General features: G+C 43.9%; 1 protein-coding gene and 1 pseudogene across 1 annotated transcript in view; both read right to left on the reverse strand.

Annotated features, from left to right (window-relative positions):
* The window catches only part of LOC141059299 (uncharacterized), a 779,988-nt gene that overhangs the window by 668,203 nt on the left and 86,581 nt on the right, over positions 1-25,204 (reverse strand). The gene's annotated exons all lie outside the window — the stretch shown is intronic.
* Positions 1-25,204, reverse strand: part of LOC141059305 (uncharacterized) — a 38,504-nt pseudogene that overhangs the window by 6,648 nt on the left and 6,652 nt on the right.

A 25,204-nucleotide genomic window follows, 5' to 3' on the forward strand; every position in this document is an offset into this window, starting at 1 on the left:
TGACCGGTCTGCAAACCATGTCTTATGAGGAAAGGTTGCAGGATTTGGGAATGTTTAGTTTGCAGAAGAGAAGACTGAGAGGAGACTTAATAGCTGTCTACAAATATCTCAAGGGCTGTCACATTGTAGAAGGATCAGCTTTATTCTCATTTGCACAAGGAAAGACTAGAAGCAATGGGATGAAACTGAATGGGAGGAGACAGATTAGATATTAGAAAAAACTTTTGGACAGAGTGATCAATGAGTGGGACAGGCTGCCACGAGAGGTGGCGAGTTCTCCTTCAATAGAAGTCTTCAAACAGAGGCTGGACAGACATCTTTCGGGGATGATTTAGCGAATCCTGCTTTGAGCAGGGGGTTGGACCAGATGGCCCAGGAGGTCCCTTCCAACGCTACGATTCTATGAACATTGACAATTGCGTTTTATTCTGAATAATAATACAAAAGCCCTTAAATTTTATCAACGCAGGTGCTCAAACTGTTTTCCATCACAATTTGCACAGCTTTGAAGTCTGCCACTTACGCTTCGACAAACATTTTTGCACATGTCTCTTCGGGTATTAATTTCTTGAAAATTTTTCAAATCACTGACACTTTTTGGTTTTCGACTATAAACTTTGTCCTTGAGTACTCCCCCAAAGAAAAAAAAAAAGATACACTGGGGTCAAGTCTGGTGAACGTGCCGGCCAAGTAAGTGGGCCACTTTGGCCAATCCATTTATTAGGAAATAGAAAAGATTTGGGGGAGATTTATCTGTGAAAACTGGATCTGTGAAACTGACTCAGTTGCCCTAAGCAACCAATCTGATTGGTTGCTAAGGGCAACTGAGTCAGTTTCACCTTACACCATGTTTGAGAAATCTCACACATACTGTCCACCTACTTTTGGACCACCCTGTATATTTTTATAAAAAAAACAAAAGTTTTTTCTATGTAACTATGCGCATACAAAAGAGGCACAATAAAAACTTAATATATACAAATAAATCATAGATAATAAATAAGAAGTTCACCCATTGCTTCCATCACAGGACACTTAGTAAATAGTGGCACAAGTTGCTAAAGTAATATATGGAAGTATATAAGAAAAGTGTCCTAAGTTGCAAGCAATAGGCACAATCACAACAACAGACCACATATTAGCGCCAAATAATGTATGTCAGTCATACAAGTGTATGAACATATAACAAAGCATAGTTACCTACAAAGCACTCCCTGGGGACTCACCATACCCGACGCGCATTTTGAACTGAAATGCTTCATCACCCCTGGACAAAGCATTTCAGTGCAAAACGCGCGTCGGGTGTGGTGGGTCCCCAGGGAGTGCTTTGTAGGTAACTATGCTTTGTTATATGTTCATACACTTGTATGACTGACATAAATTTGGCGCTAATATGTGATCTGTTGTTGTGATTGTGCCTATTGCTTGCAACTTAGGACACTTTTGTTATATACTCCCATATAGATCTTTAGCAACTCGTGCCACTATTTACTAAGTGTCCTGTGATGGAAGCAATGGGTGAACGTCTTATTAATTATTTATGATTTATTGGTATATATTAAGTTTTGATTGTGCCTCCTTTGTATATGCACAGTTACATATAAAAAAAACCCAAAGTCGGTTCTAAAAATATATATTTGATCATATAATTTTTTGGGGGTTGCTTACTGGGTTACCCACCTTTATTCCTGTACTTGTAGTGTCTGCCTGGCTTTTAATGTTTTATGATTTTTCTAATAAAGATTATGTCTAGTTTGATATGGCCTTGTGTGAAGTTCTGTTTTGGGTGGTTCACATTTTATAAGTGGTCATAAATTTGTAAATAACTCATGAAAGAATAAAGTTACGTTAAAACCAAGCACACCATTGTTTTTCTTGTGAAATTCTCAATAGGCTTGATGTGTCATATGACCCTCTTCCCATTGCAAAAAATAAAGTTGGTTCCAAAATGGCCAACTTCAAAATGGCCCCCATGGACCCCACCCATCTTGAAAAGTTTCCCCCCTCCCATATACTAATGTGTCACAAACAGGAAGTTGATATCACCAACCATTCCCATTTTATTAAGGTGTATCCATATAAAATGGCCCACCCTTTATTTAATAAATAAAAAAAAAAAATCTATGGAAATGAAAATCAGACGTTGCTTTTCAACCATGCTTCCAGAGAATTTTTTAAATAAAACTCATGAAATAGTCCTGGAGAGGAATGATGGTTCTCTTAGCTTAATATTTTGTTGCACAACCTTTTGAGGCAATCACTGCAATCAAACGATTCCTGTAACTATCAATGAGACTTCTGCACCTCTCGACAGGTATTTTGGCCCACTCCTCAAGAGCAAACTGCTCCAGTTGTCTTGTGTTTGAAGGTTGCCTTTTCCAGATGGCATGTTTCAGCTCTTTACAGTTGTGCTCAACAGGCTTTAGGTCAGGGCTCATAGAAGGCCACTTCAGAGTAGTCCAATGTTTTCCTCTTAGCCTTTCTTGGGTGTTTTTAGCTGTGTGTTTTGGGTCATTATCCTGTTGCAAGACCCATGACCTGCGACTGTGACCAAGCTTTCTGACACTGGGCAGCACATTTCTCTCCAGAATCCCTTGATAGTCTTGAGATTTCATTGTACCTTGCACAGATTCTAGACACCCTGTGCCAGATGGAGCAAAGCAACCCCAGAACATAACAGCGCCTCCTCCACGTTTCACAGTAGGGACAGTGTTCTTGATATGCTTCATTTTTCCGACTGTGAACATAGAGCTGATGTGACTTGCCAAAAAGTTCCATTTTTGTCTTAGCTGTCCATAGGACATTCTCCCAGAAGCTTTGTGGCTTGTCAACATGTAGTTTGGCAAATTCCAGTCTGGCTTTATGATTTTTTTCAACAATGTTGTCCTCCTTGGTCGTCTCCCATGAAGTCCACTTTGGCTCATACAACGATGGATGGTGCGATCTTACACTGATGATCCTTGAGCTTGAAGTTCACCTTTAATCTGTTTAGAAGTTTTGCTGGGCTTTCGTATTTTCTGTCTCTTTGATTTGTCACCAATTTTCCTCCTGCGGCCACGTCCAGGGAGGTTTGCTACAGTCCCATGGAGCTTAAATTTCTGAATAATATGTGCAACTGTAGTCACAGGAACATCAAGCTGCTTGGAGATGGTCTTATAGCTTTTACCTTTAACATGTTTGTCTAGAATTTTCTTTCTAATCTCCTGAGACAACTCTCTCCTTCGCTTCCTCTGGTTCATGTTGAGTGTGATACACCCCATGTCACCAAACAGCACAGTGAGTATCTGTAGCCCTCTATACAGGCCACGCACTGATTCCAAGATTGTAGACACCTGTGATGCTAACTAGTGGACACACCACAATTTAACATGTCCCTTTTATCACATTATTTTCAGAGGTACCATCATTTCTGTCCAGGCCTATTTCAAGAGTTTTAGGTTTTTAAAAATTCTGTGGAGGCATTGTTGAAAAGCAAAGTCTGACTTTCATTTGTTCATTTTCATAGATTTTTTATTTATTATTACTTTTGTCAGATTCAAGTTATTTCTGTGACCATTGTGGGTTTTTCTGTCATTAAACGAGGGGAACCAACAATTTTGACCACGTGTGTATAGATTATAGCCCTCAGTGAATTAATTTATAAGATGGAATCACTGCATGGGGATTTGGACTATTCTGGTTTTCTGTCATTTAGTTATATTAGGGCTTCTGCATATGATGAGTCCAATCTCATCTGGGATCTGTTCCTGCTGTCCAGCTGGAGTAATCTGCTCCCTGCTTCAGCCGATTGGAAAGTACCACACCCTACTGAAGCTCAAAGCATATGGCCGGAATCTGAAAGATACAGCGTTCTCCTCTGGTTCAGTCCTCTGTGCTCAGCTCGCGGCTTGTGTATTTGTTTCCTGTTGTGACTGTGACCCGTTTACTGACTACTCTTGTGTCTTCCGATTCTGTATTCTGTCCTTCTGGTTCTGACCCAGCTACCTGATCCAGTACATTGTGTCTGCAAACTATTCCAGCTAGATCTACATTCAAATAGCTAAATGGCGCTCCTTCCCTTCTGAACACTGCCATGTGCCCAGACAGTAGTGTACAATCGTGTGTAGGGTATTGAGCGAAGTTGGAACATAATCTGTAAGATCCATTTGTTTTCTATTATCCTTTGTGAAGAATTCCAAAGTTATCACCACATAAAGTGACACGTCAGATTTTAAAACTGGGGCCTGATGAGGAAGACAAAACTGGCTGCAGGAAGAGGTTAAATCAGAGTATTTTGGACAATAACTACTGTAATCAAAAACTGTGACTGTAGACAATAACATCTACTGAAATGATCAAACCCAACACAGTTTTCATCAGTAATAAATGAGTAGCTAGTGGTGAAACCTCTCTGGGGTAATTAGAGTATGGGGCCCGGTGACTTCACAATCTAAACTATCGTAATGGCCAATATTTTCTGTTAGATGAGTTTCAAGAAGAAATATTACACATTTATAGAGAACTGTGCATAATAGAGCAGAGATGTCTTAAAGGGAACCTGTCAGCAGGATTGTGCACAGTAACCCACAGACACTGTCAGGTCAGCGACGTTATACTGATTACAATGATACATGGTGATGAAATCCGTCTTGTGGTCGTTTAATCTGTATTTGTAGTTTTCAGTTAATGAAATTCTTGTGCTCTGGGGTAGGGCTGCAGGTGGTGCTCTGATTACATATGGATCTGTATTGGCTTATGACAGGTCACTGATCCCTCAGTGACCTGCCCCCTATTTTACATATTGCAAATAATGGTGTTGGTATTATTGTTAATAATGCCTATAATATTATTACATTATCAACAGGTAAATAAAGACATTTTATTCTGTGTTACATCCCCAACAAAAACATATGTATGAGGGGAGAACTCCAACACTAAACCAGACTTGCACTCGTTTATGGTGGAACATTGGAACTACTATGAGTCATGGCCAGTAGAGAAAGTATAAGCACCCCCCCCCCCCCATTTCAGGAGAGATTGTGCAGTAATCTGAATTCCTTAGGATCGAAAGACTGGAGCTGGTCTTGTAGGGACCATATGAGCACATTCAGCAGCACAGAAGGGAGAGAAGGTAGATTCATCCAATAAGATAACAGGGATCTAGGAAGCCAACAGCATCATTACCCTCCGCTTTCTCTTACAGATCGATCATAATACTGTAAATTCAAGTGGTTTTCTAACTTGTCAGCACATTCTACGTACACTGTCAATTGACTTTGTAGTTTACAGATCTGTGTAGGTAATGGTCTGCGTCTTCTAATCCCAGGGGGTAGGTGGATCCTCCAGGTATTAAGTTCTATAGAAAAGGGCTTTCAATACTCAAAGTCATTTGAACAGTTTTGGGTGAAGGAGAATGTTGTGGTCAGGAGGTAAAATGGTGATCATGATAATACTGCTGGCTACACCACCGATAAAGCAGCCATAGACAGTGACTGAGAAGAATCTGTGACTTCTCTGCATTTAGTGGTTACTACTCACCTGGGTAGTCATATGTAGGAATCTCCTCTTTACACCGCTCATCACCCCTCACATATGTCTCTGTAGTATTAATATGGGTCAGATCTTCACCCTGAAACAATGTAAAAGTCACAGACACATGGAGAAGTCACATCTACGATCAGCTCTAATCTTTGCCATCTCCACCGTTCTCATTACGCAACTATTTATATAATTGCCTTGTAATGTTTTCATTTCCAGTTCTGTCCAGATGTCACAGTATACCCAGACTTCCAAGTGAAGGAAGTTCACCGACCGCCATATTGGGACACCCAAGTGATTGGTGTCTCAATATGGAAACTGCTGCTGGTACCAACCTATTGCGTAGTAGCACCAGCAGAACACCATCGCACCACACTCACACTCACGCAGCCTCTTGCGTGGTACCACCAGAGGAACACCATCGCACTGCGCCTGCGTGAATTCTGTGCAGATGCAGTGAATCGTTCGGCTGATCCTGGTGCCAGATGGGCGGCGTGTCTACAGGCAGAGGAAGCCGGTCACATTAAAGGGCTTTTCCCATGAACGAAAGTTCATTTTAAAAATTGTCTGTGTCTGACTGTGTAGAGAGCATACCACATCTCCTGGGCAGGGGAGGAAGCAAAAGAGAATACTGACAGCAGGGGATCACAGAGGATTCACTTTGTGAGGTAAAATATTTCTGTACACGGTCAGACAGACAATTTTTAAAATGAACTTTCGTTCATGCGAAAACTCCTTTAAATAGAAATTCCTCCTGATGTGCTGTGCACTTAATATTTAGTGATGGGGTACACGGTCAAACAAGAGATGACATGAGATGAGAAGACAGCAGATAGGAGAGAGAACGCGCACAGGGGTGAGACAGACAGAGCACAGGAGGAGACAGCACATGAGGGATAACACAGCACAGGAAGGAGAGAGACAGCAGACAAGGGGGATAGCACATGGGGTAGACAGGTCAAAGAAGAGAGCACAGACGGGAGAAGTCAGCACATGGGGAAAGAGTGGATAGGTGGCTGAGCAAATGTGGGGGAGAGATTCTCAACGCTGCAAAGCCTGCCCCCATCATGACATTACCGCTCTCCCGATGCAATAGCATCCGGCCTCCATCCAGTAAAACATAATACTGGTGGATAAAACAAGACTGAGCACAAGATCTTCACAGCCGTCTACACATCATAGGGGAGATCTCACAACACCTTCTCTCCATCTACCTGATGATCCTGAGGAACATTGGGATCTTCTTGTTTATAATCCTGTGGAAGAAGAGGACGGGGACATCTCTCTGGTGTTGTCTTCTTACTGGATAGAACTGGAGGAAACACATACAGGGACTGAATTCATTCTTTACATACAGATAATTATAGGCCGTGTGTATTTAGTCCTGTGTATTACCTGGTGATGTGAGGGGCTGGGGAACCTCCATCATGACGTCCTTGTAGAGATCTTTGTGTCCTTCTAAATACTCCCACTCCTCCATGGAGAAATAAACAGCAACATCCTGACATCTTATAGGAACCTGACACAAACAAAGATACCGTCATCCCCCCGATCCCTCCATAGCGTTACTGTATAATGTCCCAGCATTCCCAGCAGTGTCACCTCTCCAGTCAGCAGCTCAGTCATCTTGTAGGCGAGTCCTAGAATCATCTGGTCATTGATGTCCTCATGCATCAGGGGGTGAGGTGGAGGCCCCATGATTGGGCTCAAGGGTCTTCCCCATTTGTCAGACACAGGGTCCTGACAGCACTCACTAGAGGTCTTCTTCACTACTGTGTAATCCTGGTTATGGAGAGACACATTAATAAATCTCACTACAGACATTCCCAGAGTCCTCACCTCTCCAGTTCTGTCCATCTGTTATTCCCATAGATAAGAATGAGGTAATGTGACGTCATCAGAATCTCTCACCTCTCCAGTAAGACGGAATAGGATCTCTTGGGTGAGGTGTAATATTTTCTCTGCCATCTTGTCTCTGTCCATATCCATCCTTGATGAGTAAATCAGGAAAATTCTCGTATGTAGAAGATCTTCACTGAGAGAACCTGATATAGTAGAGACCTGAATGAGAAGATGAGCCGATGTAACATCTTAAAAGTTGTGCAATAATATAATTACTGGAGATAAGGGAAACATATGAGATTTTACAGTATTTAGTTTTCTTCTTTACATCTACTAATAAAACCTATATATATATATTTTTGGCCGTAGACAATAATAAATTATTTCTGTAGCGCCGACATATTCCGCAGCACTTTACAAGCAGTTTCTTCCCCGGAGTCGGCAGCTGAATACGTTTCTCAGAGAAATAACAGAAAACTGACAGCACATTAAGGACTAGTCTGAACAGGTGCAAACCAAACAGCTTACATATCAAATTAAGGAAATGGTTGCACTCAATTGCATTAAGGCATATCAATGTGAAATACATAAAGTGTGAATAGCGTAATGGCTTTTGAAATTTAAGAAAAACACATGAGATGCTTGTAATGATAACGTAAGATCTGATCTAAGGTTCCCTGATTATTACACTACAGATGAGACTTCTGCCTGTTATACAGCTGCGACCCCCCTTCCTCACCGACACACATGGTAGCTCTGTGCCTGCATCTGTAAAAGGACATTAGGCACTTCCTGTGCAAACATTCCCCCCCTCCCCAGCTAAGGAATGTTAATTAGCTAAGTGGAAAGAATGTTCTTTTGTTTTCTACCATGTGGCAAATTCAAGTATGGGAAATATTAAAATGGGCCTACCTCGGACCCCGTTCATGACAGAAAAATGAAATGGACATTTCTGTGACATGCTCCGATCCGGCTTCACTACGATGGTTCTTGCGAAGTTCTAACCCCAACAGAAGCCGAGAAATGGGCTTCTCCTAAACGGTGTGACATAACTACTTCACGTTTGGTTGTGGATGAATGCCAGTGACACGCTGGATAAGATGAGACCATGTGCGTGTTTATACGAGGTACCCTCTGCTAGATATAGTCATAAGTTTTGTAGTCAGAATTGTAACTCCAAGAGCTGGGGGAGGACCATCACTAGACGGCCCCTTTTATGAGGTCATGACCCAGAACTATAGAGTACACTCACTCAGTCGGGAGGTCATTCTAGCTAGAGATCTCATGCCAAGAGGTTCTCAGATGAGTGGAGACGTGTGGCTGCTGCCCCTTCCCCCCCCCCCCACGGTTAGCCTAGGACCATTTAAGCACATGTAAGTGTTAACCTCTGTTTTGTAATCCCGTTTATTTTATATTTGCATTTTACATATTTAATGTCTCAACTTTGTAAAATCTTTTTATCTTTGTAATCACTGCCTGCCTTTGGGAATAAATTATAAGTTTATTAGTCTGTCTTCATGCTCTAAGAACGAATTTACATGCCTTTAAGATAATTACGCTACTGAATTGGGTTGGCTTCGAATCACTCTATTAAGTTTATAACTTAATCAGAGAAATCTGGAGCTGGTGGCGGAGAAGTGTGGTCTGGGTCCTGGGCACTGCTGAGAGTGACAGAAGGGATTTTATAAAGCTAGATCGGGTGGCTGCGGCCAGAGCATTTTATAATTCCCTCACTGCAGCGTGCCGGGTGGCCAGACCTCACTGATGCAGCCAGCTGGCGATCAATTATCCCAGGGGTAGTACCCTGACTGACCTGAGGGTAAGGGGGGCGCCGGAGAGCTGCGAGTTCCAAAGTGGAACTGAAAAGTTTCGGGAACTGTTGTTGGCAGTGGTGGGACACCCAAAATAACCCCCCTGCGATAAATTGTTAGGGCAAGATTAGGTTGCTATTTTTATCACATGGTACCAGCGGTGGGATAACCAAGATAAGCCCCCCTGTGCCTGTGATAGCCGTGTCGGCAGTGCGTCGCTTCCCTCCATCCATGACATATCAGTGTCAGCGGGTGGGATCGTGACAATGCCTAGCACAAAATCTGGCCAAATGATGTGAGCCCATTCACCAACGTCAAGGTGATCTCATCGAATGGGTCTCTGACCTAACTGCCTAGTGTTAACACCTGCCTCATTATGCTATTCTCTCTTCATGTATTTCACATTGATGTGCCTTAATGCAATTGAGTGCAACCAATTCCTTATTTTGATATGTAAGCTGTTTGGTTTGCACCTGTTCAGACTAGTCCTTGATGTTCCATCAGTTTTCTGTTATTTGTATGCTAAATAAAGGCTCTACCGAGTCATTAGCCAGAGATAAGTGTTCACACTAGGCAGTTAGGTCAGGGACCCATTCTATGAGATTACTTTGACGTTGGTGAATGGGCTCACATTTTTTGTCAAAATTTTGTGCTAAGCATCAAATGTGTTTTTCCTAGATTTCAAAAGCCATTACGCTATTCACACTTAATGTATTTCATATTGATATGCCTTAATGCAATTGAGTGCAACCATTTCCTTATTTTGATAAGTTTCTCAGCCTCATCTTCCATAACGTTAATTCTCGTCTCATTTCCCGACACTGGAATCGGCATTAGCAATACTGCAGGAGATATTCATTACACGTGACAGGAGAAATAACTACTTCATGATGAGGACGACATCTTCATCTTCTACTACGGCTCTAGAAACATATTTGTCCAGAGTCGGCCACTGACTCCATCCCCACCGGCCGTCTATATGAAGGTTTCCCGTCTTCCCCGCACTGTAATCTTCTATCACGTTAGATCTCAGGTCTGATTCACACACAGAAGTTTGAGGCTTTTAGAAAAGATTTTTTTGTTTGCACAATGTGGACAGAAATGATCTGATCCCAAAGTCTCCATGTACAGTGTTTTATGGGGTTTATTTCTGGCCTTAGGCTTTCCTATATTACAGGAAAAACACCAGAAAAAAAAAAAAAAAGAAAGAAATTAAAATGTTTCAAATTAAAATTGGCTCCAAGAATTCTTGCAAAAATAAAAAAAAGCATAATAAAAAGCAGAAGACACATTTTATTATTTTTAACAAGTTAATTTAAAAAAAAAAAAAAAAAAAAAAATTTCAGTCTTTTGGGCCCCAGAACATAGATGTACACCGCAGGGACGGCATAGGAGCGGCTAAAGCAAAAATCCTGGCAGCTTCACCACTTGCTGCTGTCAAAAGCAAACATGGCATCTAAGAAGGTGTGACAGAGTCCGGCTGAATGCCCTCCTCCCCAAATACTTGATAATATGGGGAGGCCTTGTAACTACGATACTTACATGCCTAATAATCGTGTCTGGGCCTGCAATGTACGGAGATCTATTAGGCTGGGCCAGAGGCAGCTTCCAATAAGTTACGTTTTAACGCTCCCATAATAAAAACAATAATCTTTATATAACGCCAACATATTCCGCAGCGCTTTACAGTTTAACAGTTCGAAACATAAGTCATAAATAACAACGTTAACATTACAATAATTAAAGCAAAATAAGACGACCCTGCTCGTGAGAGCTTACAATCTACAATGAGGTGGGGGAGATACAAAGTACAGGTGTGTATTTACAATGATGGTCCAGCCAACTTGAGGGAGTGAGGAATGGATGGAGACAGCGAGTCTGCTACACATGCACACTTCCACATAAAATGACTTTGATTAGTGAACGTGATAGGCCGCTCTGAACAAATGTGTTTTGAGGGAGCGCCTAAAACTATGCAAATTGTGGATAGTCCTAATTTCTTGGGGTAGAGCATTCCAGAGGTTTGGCGCAACGTGGGAGAAGTCTTGGAGACGGGAGTGGAAGGTGCGGATTAGTGCAGAGGTTAGTCAAAAGTCATTTGCAGAGTGCAGCGGTCGGTTAAGCTGATAGACAGAAATGAGGGAGGAGATGTAGGGGTTGCCGCACTGTGGAGAGCTTTGTGGGTGAGAACAAGTACTTTGAATTGGATCCTATAATGAATGGACAGCCAGTGTAACGATTGGTGAAGAGAAGACGCGTCCGAGTATCGATTAGCCAGATGGATGACCCTGGCTGTTGCATTAAGTATGGACTGTAGAGGGGAAAGTCGAGTAATGGGGAGGCCAATTAATAGAGCGTTTCAGTAGTCCAGGCGAGAGTGGATCAAGGCATACAGTGAGGGTTTTTGTTGTTTCCATGGTGAGAATAGGGCGGATTCTAGAGATGTACTTCAGGTGTAAGCGGCAAGAGCGGGCAAGTGATTGTATATGGGATGTGAAGAGATTGGTGTCAAACTTAATACCCAGACACCGCGCCTGTCAGGGTGATATTTTGGTGCCACCCACGGAAAGGGAAATGTCAGATTTAGAGACGTTAGTAGACGGCGGGCGCAGAAGAAGTTCAGTTTTGGAGAGTTTGAGTTTCAGATAGAGAGCGGACATGATGTTGGAGACTGCGGATAGTCAATGGCGTTTTGTAGAACAGCGGGGGTAAGGTCAGGGGATGACATGTATAATTGTGTGTCATCAGCATAAAGATAGTACTGAAAGCCAAATATGCTGATGGCCTGTCCAATTGGGGCCATCTAGAGAGAGAGAAGAGAAGGGGGCAAAGGACTGAGCCCTGAGGTACCCCGAAAGAGAGAAGAGGAGATGAAGTGGAGCCAGCGAACAAAACACTGAAGGAGCGGTCAGAAAGATAGGAAGAGAACCAGGAGAGAGCAGTGTCCTTAATGCCTAGTGACTGAAGCCTAGAGAGTAGCAGACAGTGGTCAGTGTCTAAAGCTGCAGAAAGTTCGAGAAGAATGAGCAGAGAGTGGTCACCGTTACATTTTGCTGTCAGAAGGTTATTAGTAACTTTGATGAGTGCAGTTTCAGTCGAATGTAGGGGGTGGAAACCAGACTGCGAAGCGTCTAGGAGGGAGTGAGTGGAGATGTAACGGGTAAGGAGGGAGTAGACTAGGCACTCCAAGAGTTTAGAGATGAAGGGGAGATTGGTGACTGGTCTGTAGCTGTTTGTGCAGGATGGGTCAAGAGTGGGTTTCTTTAATATTGGAGTAACGATAGAGTGTTTGAAGGAGGATGGAAAAATGCCCAAGGAGAGGGAGAGATCAAAGATTGTAGTTAGGCGAGTTGTGACAACTGGAGAGAGACTGGAGGAGATGTGAGGGAATGGGGTCGATGCATGTAGTTCGATGAGAACAAGAGAGGAGTCTGGAAACTTCTTCTGTTATGGGATCAAATGTGGAGAGTGAGTCAGGGCTGTTTTACTCCGTGTTTGGAGGTTCTGAGGGTGAGGCGTGCTCCTAGGTCAAGGATGCTTCTGAGAGTGTTATTGTAGTGATGAACAGCCAGATCAGGACAAGAAAAAGAGGAGATTGGGGACAGTGATGAGTGTAGGGAACCTGAAAGTGTATGAGGGTTAATGGCTTGTAGATTTCTGAATGTGTGGTAGTTAGGAGTGTGCTGAGGTGGGCGAGGATTTGTGAGCGTGAAGGAGAGAATGCTGTAGTCAAAGAGGGGAAGCGGTGAGTTATTTAGGTAGGAGACTGAACAGAGCCGGACAAAGACCGGGTCAAGGGTGTTACCGTCCTTGTATGTCTGAGGTTGAGAGCTGTGAGAGGCCTAGAGAATTGGTTAGTGATAGAAGCTGGGATGCAGATGTGGAAGTGGGGCTGTAAATGGGGGATGTTGAAGTCTCCCAGGATAAGGGTTGGTAGGTCTGAGGACATGAAGTGTAGCAGCCAGGCTGAGAAATGGTCAAGGAGGTGGGTGAGTAAGCCTGGGGCCAGTATATGACCACTACTCTGAGGGAGAAAGGATGGAAGAGCCTGATGGCTTGGACCTCAAAAGAAGGGAATGAAAGTGATGGAACTGGGGGATGACCTGGAAAGTGCATTGTGGGGACAAGAGTATGCCGACTCCACCACCAAGTCTGTTTGTGGGTCTCGGGGAATGGGAGAATTGTAAGCCACCATGGGAAATGGCAGCAGGGGAGACAGTGTCAGAATCCTGGATCCAGGTTTCAGTGAGGGCCAACAGATTCAGGGAGTTGTTCAAAGTAATTGTGCAGGAAAGGAAGCTTGTTACATACTGACCGTGGAATCCAGAGGGCACAATTAAAAGAAGGAGATGAGGGAGTGCAAGTAATATTAATAAGATTAGTATTGGGATATGGTGGACCAGGGTTGGGGGAGATGTCCCTCAAAATCAGTAGGAAGATAGAGAGCAAGTAGTTATTGGAATTGTAAGAAGTTTTTCTGTGATGTGTCTGGGCAAGATGGGCTGAGGTCTTTCAGGAAGGTGAGAAGTGCATGGGAGCGGGAAGTATAGATGGGCTGATGTGTATGAGTCATGATGGAGGGGGGGGATGGGGCGGTAAATATGGATGGCAAGGGAACAAAGGAGGATAGAAATAAATCACATGGTTAAAGGAGAGAGCCAAGGGTGGGTTTCCTGACTCCTGCCATGGAATAACTGCGTTTGCTTGATGCTTGGCTAATGCGATGCTCTGCTGAATGCATGCACCCCATAGAATGTTTCTAAATTTATAGGCCCCAATACAGGGACAAAAGAGAGGGATTGTGGGAGCTGTTTTTTATAAATTAGCAACAGCTGCTCAACACATCCTGGTGTGGAATAGATAATCAAAGACACTAGTCATGATTCCATCTCTATGCTATAGCACCTCTCCCAAGATAAAATCTACAGTGACCCCCCACCCATGGATATACAACAGTAAGTACTGAGAACAATGAAACAGATGAATTATAGCAAAGGAGTTGAATAAAATGATTACCAGTACAAAATGCTTGCTGACATAGAATAGAGTGAACACATGCAAGATGGATCGTCAGTACAGGAGTTGAAACAAATGATTACCAGTACACATTAGACTAAAGTTACATGAAAGCACTGATTTCGGGGGGTTGGGGGCGACAGTAAATATATTTGGGGGCCTCCCGACAGATGATGTCAAGATAGAGAAGGATATGGCATCCTGAATTTCAGAGGATAATCCGTTTCTTCTTATAGATAATCCTCTATTAGAGGAGTCTGGAGGCGACTCATACAGACCACAGGAAAGCTGGAATATTTGTGTGTATGGGGGAGTCAGGAGAGATAGCCATCTGCAAAATGACCGTTCAGCCAACACTTATGTGTATGGGCCAGTAGTATTACACTGACAGACAGTGATGATACACGGCACTACAGTAGTACAGTGCATCACCAGAGCCATCAGAGGCTTGTATGTTGTATGATCGCACTGATCAGAGGGGTAAAAAAAAAAAAAAAAATCACAGTTTTAGTAACAAGAAATATCTTTCACTATATGGAAGACAGAGTCACTGCACAATTTTAGTTATGTCCATAACAATTTTATTATATTCTAATATCCTATACACGGTATAGATAGAAACCACAGCAATAGCTGGAATTGGACCCCGAAGGATAAATATATATAGTGGTGTAGTGACCACTGTGTCCGCTAGGGGGCGCTGTGTGGGTGTCCCAGGACAGGCGGATAGCCAGATCCAATGTGGTAATAGGAGCAGGGTCCTAAAGGACTGTTCTGTATCCCAAGATGGGTGGCCTTGGAATGAAGGCTTGATTAGATGCTGATCAGCAGAGCTGATCTTTTGCTTCAATGTGTTAGGGAGAAGCCTTCAGGTGACTGGTGAGATGGGTGGGATCAATCACCTACAAACCCACCTAGGGGCGGGTGTCTAGAACGCCATAGTAAAGTATATGTGTATGAATGCTTGAAGGACCTGTGATGAGGTCATAGCCATGTGATCCGGTGGGCGTGGCTATGGACCATATAAGGTGGCCAGGGTAGGTCACATAAGTGAATGCTTGGACCCGGTTGGTCCGTATGGAAGGTCTTGTCTGGCTGAAGTGAGGCCAACGTGAGGCCGACTGAGGAGCTGTGTATGCCTTCCTGAGTGCACGTGGAGATGTGTGTCTGATAGTTCCCTGGAGGGAATGAACGTCTGCACTGACAAGCAGCTATGAGGTAACCCGGACACGGGAGTATAACTATGAGGCTAGAGAGCCTGCGTACCAGATATAGCAAACCTGTGTGACCACAGGATAAACAGAGTGAAGCTCTGTCATGGACGCTATGCTGATTTGATACAAACTTTCTGTTGATGGTTATGCTGCATAATAAACCGAATGGACTGAGTTATGTTGAGAAACCTGTACTAGACGTGATTTATCGGCTGCCTAGCGAGTATCCCCTACCTTAACCCTGCTATTCTGTTCGTTACCACTATACACTTGTTATATGACCGGACCTAATAATGTCTTGATTTTTAGCTAATTTAAGTGTTTTAATTGAATAATTTTTGCAGTATTATATTGTATGTGAACCTGGTTGTTTATAAACAAATGAAATGGGAAAAAAAAAACAAAAAAAAAAAACTTTATTTTTTTGTGTCAAAATATTTAACATGGCTTTATTGGAATATTTATGCATATTGCATATTTGCACATACAAAAATATTTATCCAACTGTAAACTATAACTAATAACAATAAACTAAATGTAATTATATTATTTTCCAACAAAAAAAAATTAACAGTTCAGTTTTTTTTTTTTTTTTTTTTTTTTTTTTTTGTAAAATGATAAAGTCACAAGGTGCAAAATTTACTCTTTGCAATTGTCACAGGTGTAATTGACATGTCTTTTGCATAAATATTTTTCACGTCTGTAACATATCACATTTGATTTGTGATTGCTTCATGTTGGACAGAGGTTGCATCATTTTTGGACAGAAATTAGATCAGGGAACACAAGTAAAAAAAGAGAATATGTTCATTTACAATATGAAATGTTGAGAACTGAATTTAACTATTTTACATGAACAGCAGGGTAAAACTATTTGGCACATAACTATACTGAGAACCTGCGCGGCCGGCAGGTGACGGCCGTGAAAGCCGTGTTGTACTGACCAGGGTCAGAGAAAGAAACTGGTGATTGCTATAGGGTGCTTCGGTGGATAAGAGGTATCCGAGGACCTGTGTGGCCGACACAGGTAACGGACAGGTGTTCGTGTTGTACTGACCTGGGTCAGTGGGAAAGGCTGTGTCCCTGGAGGGTTCAGTGAGCAAGGTCCTGGAGGGTCAGTGTTGGGAGATTCTAGAAGAATCAGATCCCTGGAGCACGTGGTATGACCTTGGACCTGGTGAGGCGTGAGTGTTGGGCAGTCTCAGGAGGAGTTGGATGTCCTGAAGAGCACCCGCTAAGCCCCTGCACCTGGTGAGGCCGGTGTGTTGGGAAACCCTGGGAGGAGGGCCGCTCCCTGAATAGAGCCCGGTGCGCCCTGTGTGTTGGACGGTCTCAGGCGGAGACAGAACATCCTGAATAGCACGCACACAGGACACGTGAGTTTTGTGTGGTGTTTTTTTTTTTCTTTTCTCAACTTAGCCTGCGGTGGCTCAGTGGGAGTCAAGAAGGTGACAAGCGGCTTGCTGTAACTCGGCGGGGTTACGAAGGTGACACCAGCAGCTGTGTGTGAACAGCAGCCGAAGGTGTTGGTGATCCGTGACAGCAGGAGCTGTGGTGGTGCCAGCAAGGACTTGTGTGGTATCGTAAAAGAGACAAACTGTGTGGTGAGAACTGTGGTCTAAGAAGACCTGTAGAATGGACATGGGAAAATCCCGAAAGGGGGCGGTGGCCCAAATCGGGGTGGTAGCCCAAAAGGGGGTGGAGTCCCAGAGGGGGGCAGTGACCCAAATTTGGGTGGTCCAGAAAGGTGCCTAGTTTTTAAAAGGGGCAGCACTGGGTACCTCAGTGGATATGTCTGGGGAACCACAGTGTGTCTGTATGAGTTTTGAGGAATGTGGGGCATTCTTTCCGGATAATGACGGGCCGCAGGTGTGTACCGTGATGCTGCAGCAGGAAGGAGTCTCAGGTCGGCTGGACGCAAAGAGTCAGGTGACTGATGGGAACTCCTCATTTTCTGTCTGAACGAGAAAATGGTTCAGGATCACTGTAAACATGGGATCAAGGTGAACTATGCGGTAGACAGAGTAATGTTTGAAGGGTCCAAAAGTGGTGAATGCCAAGGTGGAGGGATACCACCTGACTTAGTCTATGCCTATGAGAGGGGCAGAGACTTTGTGTTGTTTGATGATGTATGGCAGGAAGATGGAGACGTTCCTACTGTTGCATTAGCAGACTTGGTGATGGTGACGCCTACTAAGCTGGACAGGTCAGTGATAGAAGTGACCGGATGAGGGGGTACATCTGCCCAATTTACGGACCTGACGTCTAATGACATGACTGATGGTGAGATGGGAGATGAGATGAATGGAGTGGACACACGGTCAGAGGGTAACTGGAGGGTTCTCTTGGATGATCGGCGTGACTCAGACTCTAGGGGTGACTGTGGCTCAGAGAGAGAGGGCGCACAGACTGGATGAGCTAGAGAAAGAAGTCTTCGAGCTCAAAAGGTCACCTGGCATCGTGGCAAGGTCTGAATAAGTCCCTCAGAGAAGAGGTAGGAGTACTAACAGAAACTGCAAGAGGTCTTCTGCGGGAGAAGAACTGGGACGAAGACTTACAGTGGCCAGGCTTGAGTGAGGAACAGTGTGAAGACAAAAAGAAACTGAAAAGTATGGAAGCAGAGGTGATTCGTTTGCAGAAGGAGCTTGCTGCTGCAGAGTGTGTTAAAAGACAAGCACAGCAGGAAAGAGATGAACTGGCTGATGTAGTTGCTAATAACAGTGGTAAAGATGCTCTGGCTTTGGAAGAAAAGAGGCGGTTAAAGTCTCGCATTGCTCAGATTGAAGAAGTGGAGGAAGAATGTAGTAATGCTCAAAAGAATGAGAGAGCCCGTCAACAATTAGTTCACCAGAATAAGGAGTTAGAAGCAAAGGTTGCACAACTCGAGGAACAGCTTGATGCGGAAATTAAAGTGCGACAATCTGCAAGCAAACAAGTACGTCGTACGGAGAAAAAAAAAACCTGAAGGTTGTACTAAGGCAAATGGATGATGAAAGGCGTAGTTCTTAGCAGTACAAAGACCTGGTGGAGGGAAATGATGTGCGTCTGAAACAGCTGAAACGCCAGGTGGAAGAAGCAGAGAAAGAGGCTCAACGTGCCAATACGTTGCACCGTAGATTACAGAGACAGCAGGTGCAATGAACCGTGTAGTTAATGCACTGAAAAGCAAACTTAGATGTGGTGGGTTACCATTTGTTACAAGATGCTTAGATAAAGAGAGGATGGTGACTAAACAGTGTCTGACAACACAGACAGACCGTGACTGGAGGGTCAAAGACAACAACCGTTATTCTGACCGCTGGGGGCGGGGGAGGCCTAACGTAGAGATGAGGCCGTATGACGGACGGAGACAGTTCTCTCGACCTGTGGGGCAAGGTGTAGTGAGTGACCGGTCTCGAGATCCTGGGGTTATGTTGTGTGTTCAACCCCAAAAGTTTGAACGGGGGGGGGGGTGTATGTGGTGTAGTGACCACTGTGTCCACTAGGGGGCGCTGTGTGGATGTCCCAGGAGAGAGGATGGGTGGCAGAATACTGAATGACCGTTATGTACCTCAAGGTGGGTGGCCTTGGGATGGAAACTTGTGTCTGTTGATCAGCAGTGATACTACTGAGGTGCTGTTTCAATGTGTTTGGGAAGTCTCCAGGTAACTGGTGAGATGGGCGGAACTAGTTACCTACAAACCCACCTAGGGGGTGTGTTTAAAGAATGCTATTATAAACTATGTATGAGTGGTTGAAGGACCTGTGATGAGGTCATAGCCATGTGACTCGGTGGGCGTGGCTATGGACCATATAAGGTGGCCAGGGTAGGTCACATGGAGCGAATGCAGGGACCTGGTTGGTCAGTTGTGGAAGGTCCCGTCAGAGAGATGGGGCTGCCTTCTGACAGCAAGTGAATGCTGTGTTAATAGCTGCACATGCCTGATAGTTCCCTGGAGGGAAAGGACGTCTGCAGTATGGAGAAACATCCATGAGGGATGTTAGGGACGGAGGAACGGACCGAATATAAAATAGTAGAAGGTGCGTTCGCCGCCCGGGGTCCACCGTGCGGTAGATGTAAGGACCGCTGCTGAATAATGGCAGACTAGATGGGTGGCAAAGTACTGCGCTAGGGTTAACGTCACCCGAGGTGCTTAGGACAGACTCTGTTAAATACACAGACGCCCTAGAGTAACTAAGGCGCAGACGCTGGGCCTGTTAACTCCACAGGGCCAGTCGGCGTGTGACGACGCAGCTGCGAACACCAATAGATGCTGCTGACAGCAGCGCGGCGGAAACTACAGCCGCTAAACGACGGCGCTGGAGAACCGGACACCGTCGGACGCTAGTATAAGGTGCGGTGAGCACAGTGGCGCATAGCTTGCCACAAGCTGGCACTGACTAACACAAACACTCTGTCCACATTCGTAATATCAGAGGGTAGGGGTTTCCAATGAGTCAGTCACCAGACACATGCATCCGTCACCATACATACATAGCAGATAAGACTACACTAGCGCATGGCCGTGCTGCCATGCGGGCTTTTTATAGCCATGCGCTTCCGGGACCTTCCAGTCCTCTGGTCCTTCTCAATCAGATCCGACGCAGGACCTGAGCATGTGACCCCCGATCTCCACTGAGAGGTCGTCCTGCGGGCATGCCCAGTAGCAGGGCGAGAGGACTTAGGCTCTGGAGTGATTCCCTGCCAAGCAGGTTGCGCTACCATTGCTGGAGCAGAGGTGGCAGCAACATCCAGACCCAAAGAGTGGGTCTGAGCAGAACGCCTGGATTGCCGACATTGCTGTGCAGGTCCCAGAGCGGCTGAAGGGGAATGGGAGACCGCTGGATGTACGGCTCTGGATTCCTGTCGTGCAGTCTCAGGAATCCGACGCCTAACAAGGGAACCCTGACGGGTGAGATTACTGAGTCTAGAGAGTCTGATTGATGGAACATTGCATAACCTGTGTGACCGCAGGCTGGACAGAGAGAACCTCTGTCATGGACGCTATGCTGTTTTCTATTGCTTTGATGGTTTATGATGCATGAATAAACCGCATGGACTGAGATTGTTTTATGGAAAACCTGTGCCGGATGTGATTTGGCTGCCAAGCGAGAATCCCCTATCTGAATGACAGCGCTACCTTAATATATATATATATATTATATATATATATATATTTTTTTATGTATTAGGGGCTCTACTCGCTCGGGTGCAATGGGAGGAGACAACAGGAGGCACGTTCCTTTAAATGTTCATGTGAGTTTATTGCTTCATAAACCCCAGAAGCACAAACAGGAAATAAACAGCCTTTAGATCAGGCAAAACAAAGTATAAATGTCCATAGTAGCAGGGCTCTGCTCTGCCAAGCCTGTGGGCACACATGATGGGATAATGTCCAGTACTTCAGTGATATGAATAGGTCACCGAGGAGGATGGCAGGAACAGGCTAAGCCACCAGAAAACCAGAGAGTTTGGTAACTAAGCGGATTGCAGACCCCTGATCCTATCCACACAACTAGCAGTAGCCGTGGAGCGTACCTACAATGCCCTAGATGCCTCGGCACAGCCGGAGAGCTAACTAAGCCTAAAGCAAGAAAGGTGAAGTCTAAACTGCCCCGGAGCAGAGCCCAAAAGGAATAGACAGCCCCCAAACATATTGTCGGTGAGACAAGATGAAACACAAACGCAAGCAGAAAAATAGACTGAGCAAATGATGGGGCCCAAACTGACTAGACAGGACAGGAGAGGAAAGACACTGTCTGCAATCACGCAAAGAAAACCTGAAAAATCCAACACGTCTGATGAACAAAAAAAAAAACCACACACTGAAGTCTCACGACTTTGCCCCCACTATATCAGCACTCCAGTATGAACTGGAAGAAAAGCAAAAGAGACCAATATAACAGGGGACTGAATAAACTGACACAAGCTGTAACATATGGAGCGGTGGTCCAGCACAACCCCCAGAGGAGCAAGCTGAACCCGTACAACAAGCAGAGAGACAAAACCAGATCAGATGCAAAGGATTATCAAATGAACCACTTAGCTGAACAATGCAGGATCAGGGCAGGAGACATCAGACCTCAGAATGCACTTGAAAGCAATCACCAGCAGGGATTGAAGGAAGTCTGCAGACTTAAATACTCCAATCAGTAATCCCAGATCTCCAATCATCATCATCATCAGTTGGCAGACCTCTGTCAATCTGGCCAGCTCCACTACCTCCAGTAACCATGGAGGGAGCAGGGGTAGCTTCGTCTCAGATGCCTGAGCCAGGGAATTCACAACACTTCAGGCTCAATGGCCAAACAGTCGCCTCCATTATATAGGCTGTAACCACACCCAGAGGTCAAGTATGTGGGTAGCCAGACCTGCCAGTCTCTCATAGCTACCCACAGCCCAGACCCAGGTGCAACAAACAAACCTCTTAGCGCTTTCATGCACAAGAGAAACACTCCAGGCTACATCACAGAGACAAGCCATCTCTGCGACACATAACTCCCATCGACTATGTGACCCTTGGCCACACAACAAAAATATATCTATATTTATTTGGTGAAGTCACATCTCCCAACCCTGCAGATGGCATGCTGCTATTGTACTTAGCAGATACCAGATAGTATGGAGATGAATGAGGGATACCGAAAGTTCAAAAATAAATTTTCCTTTACTTAACAAGAACTTAGAATCGTAGAGTTGGAAGGGACCTCCTGGGCCATCTGGTCCAACCCCCTGCTCAAAGCAGGATTCGCTAAATCATCCCAGTCAGATGTCTGTCCAGCCTCTGTTTGAAGACTTCCATTGAAGGAGATCTCACCACTTCTCATGGCAGCCTGTTCCACTCATTGATCACTCTGTCAAAAAGTTTTTTCTAACATCTAATCTGTGTCTCCTCCCATTCAGTTTCATCCCATTGCTTCTAGTCTTTCCTTGTGCAAATGAGAATAAAGTTGATCCTTCTACAATGTGACAGCCCTTTAGATATTTGTAGACAGCTATTAAGTCTCCTCTCAGTCTTCTCTTTTGCAAACTAAACATTCCCAAATCCTGCAACCTTTCCTCATAAGACAGAGTTTGCAGACCGGTCACCATTCTGGTCGTTCTTTTCTGAACTTGCTCCAGTTTGTTGATGTCTTTTTTAAAATGTGGTGCCCAAAACTAGACACAATATTCCAGATGAGGTCTGACCAAAGAGGAGTAAAGGGAAATAATGACTTCACGCAATCTAGACTGTATGCTTCTGTTAATACATCCTAGAATTGCATTTGCCTTTTTTGCTGCTGCATCACACTGTTGACTCATATTCAGTCTGTGATCTATTAGTATACCCAAGTCTTTTTCACATGTGCTGTCACTTAGCCCTATTCCTCCCATTCTGTATATGCTTTTTTCATTTTTATTGCCCAGATGTAGTACTTTGCATTTCTCCCTGTTAAAAACCATTCTGTTAGTTGCTGCCCACTTCTCCAGTTTATTCATATCTTTTTGAATCCTCTCTCTCTCTTCTCTAGTATTAGCTATCCCTCCTAGCTTTGTGTCATCAGCAAATTTAATCAGTTTACCCTCAATTCCTTCATCTAAATCGTTGATAAAGATGTTGAACAATACAGGGCCCAGGACAGAGCCCTGTGGTACCCCACTTGAGACATTCTTCCAACTGGATGTGCAGCCATTTACGACCACTCTTTGGGTCCGATCACTAAGCCAGTTATGAATCCACCTACCAGATGCCTTGTCCATTCCATACTTAGTCATTTTTTCTATAAGGATTGTATGAGAGACTTTGTCAAATGCTATGCTGAAGTCAAGATATACTATATCTACAGCATTTCCATGATCCACCCAATCAGTGATTCCATCATAGAAGGAAATTAAGTTAGTCTGACATGACTTATTAGTTACAAACCCATGCTGACTCTGTTTAATCACTTCATTCTTATCCAGGTACTGACATACATGTTTAATAATTTGTTCAAAGATCTTTCCTGGTATAGAAGTCAGACTCACCGGCCTATAGTTGCCTGGGTCCACCTTCTTCCCCTTTTTGAAGATGAGAAGAGCAAATGTTGTTCCTCTCAAGTCTTCTGGCACTTCTCCTGTTCTCCAAGAATTTTCAAAGATTATGGAGAGGGGTTCAAAAATTTCTTCTGCTATCTCCTTCAGTACTCTGGGGTGTAATTCATCTGGACCTGGAGACTTGAATTCATTTAGGCTAGCTAAGTGTTTCCTCACCATCTTTCTGTTTATAGATATCCTGGATTCTTCTATTCCCTTAATAGGACAGTGAAGAACAGCTGATGTTACATTTCCTTTCTGAGAGAAAACAGATGCAAAATAGGAATTTAAAAGTTCAGCCTTCTCAACATCCTGTCTTACCATTTCATCATTTTCATCCTGTAAAAATCCTATAGCATCTTTGACTTTTCTTTTACTTTTGACATATCCCCAAAATCCTTTATTATTGCTTTTGACATCTCTTGCAAGCCTCAATTCATTTTCAGCTTTAGATAATCTGATTTGTGCCCTGCAGGTTCTGCAGACAGCATTATATTCTTCTATAGATATGCCTCCCTCTTTCCATTTTATAAACATTTTTTTTCTTCCTTTTTAGCATGTGCTTAAGTTCTGTGTTCATCCATCCTGGCTTCCTTAAATGCTTCCTATTCTTCCCTTTTTGGAATTTTTAACAACTGTGCTTTGAGAATTTCATTTTTCAAGATTTCCCATCCTTCCTGGACATTTTTGTCTTTAAGGATATCCAGCCATTGGATCCCTCCAATTCTCTTTCTGATTCCCTTAAAATCTGCCTTTCTGAAATCTAACCTTGACGTCTGAGTCTTCACAGGTCTTCCGCCTCTAGTTATCCAAAATTCTAAAATAACATGGTCGCTACCTCCTAGGGTCCCAGCCACTTTTACCTCCTCAACCATTTCCTCCCTGTTTATAAGGATTAGATCCAAGGTAGCAGTTCCCCTTGTTTTCTCCCCTACCTTTCGGAAGATAAAGTTGTCAGCAAGAGAGGATAAGAATTTCCTTGACCTGTTAGTTTTGCCTGAGAGAGATTCCCAACAAATGTCTGGATAGTTGAAATCTCCCATGACAACTAGGTCATATTTTTTGGAGAACTTGGCCATTTGATGCATAAAGAGTTCATCCATATCTTCAGCTTGCACAGGCGGCCTGTAGTAAATGCCTACAATGGTGTCCTTTCCATTGGTCTGTGCTTGTATTCTTACCCAAACAGTTTCCACAGAACTCCCAGTCTCTGAAACTTCAATCTCTGTGCAGATATACGAGTTTCTAACATACAATGCAACACCTCCTCCTCGTTTATCAAGTCTGTTTCTTGCAAATAAGCTGTATCCTTCTAGTCTTGTATTCCAATCATGTGTATCATCCCACCAAGTTTCAGTGATTCCAATGACATCATATTTCTTTTCCTGTGTTAGTAGTTCCAATTCTCCTTGTTTGTTGCCCATGCTTTGTGCATTAGTATAGAAACATTTTAGTTTGTGATTGGTTTCTCTTTCTCCAATATTTTTATTAATTAGATTCTTTTGTCTTTGTTCTTCCTTTCCACTTCTAATAGCAGAGTTCTCAATAGCATTTGTCAGGTGTGTGACTTTTTCTTGTCTTTTGCTTCCCTTCCCATGTTGTTCTAGTTTAAAGCTCTCCTTACAAGTGTAGCAAGGCGACTTCCAAATACATGCTTTCCAGTCTTCGTAAGGTGCACCCCATCTCTAGCAAGTAGTCCATCGTATAAGTAATTCACTCCGTGATCCAGAAATCCAAATCTTTGCTGACGGCACCATCGACGTAGCCAG

This window comes from Dendrobates tinctorius, unplaced genomic scaffold (genome assembly GCF_039654945.1).
Source record: "Dendrobates tinctorius isolate UK_male_01 unplaced genomic scaffold, ASM3965494v1 ptg000226l, whole genome shotgun sequence".
In the NCBI taxonomy this organism is placed as follows: domain Eukaryota; kingdom Metazoa; phylum Chordata; class Amphibia; order Anura; family Dendrobatidae; genus Dendrobates; species Dendrobates tinctorius.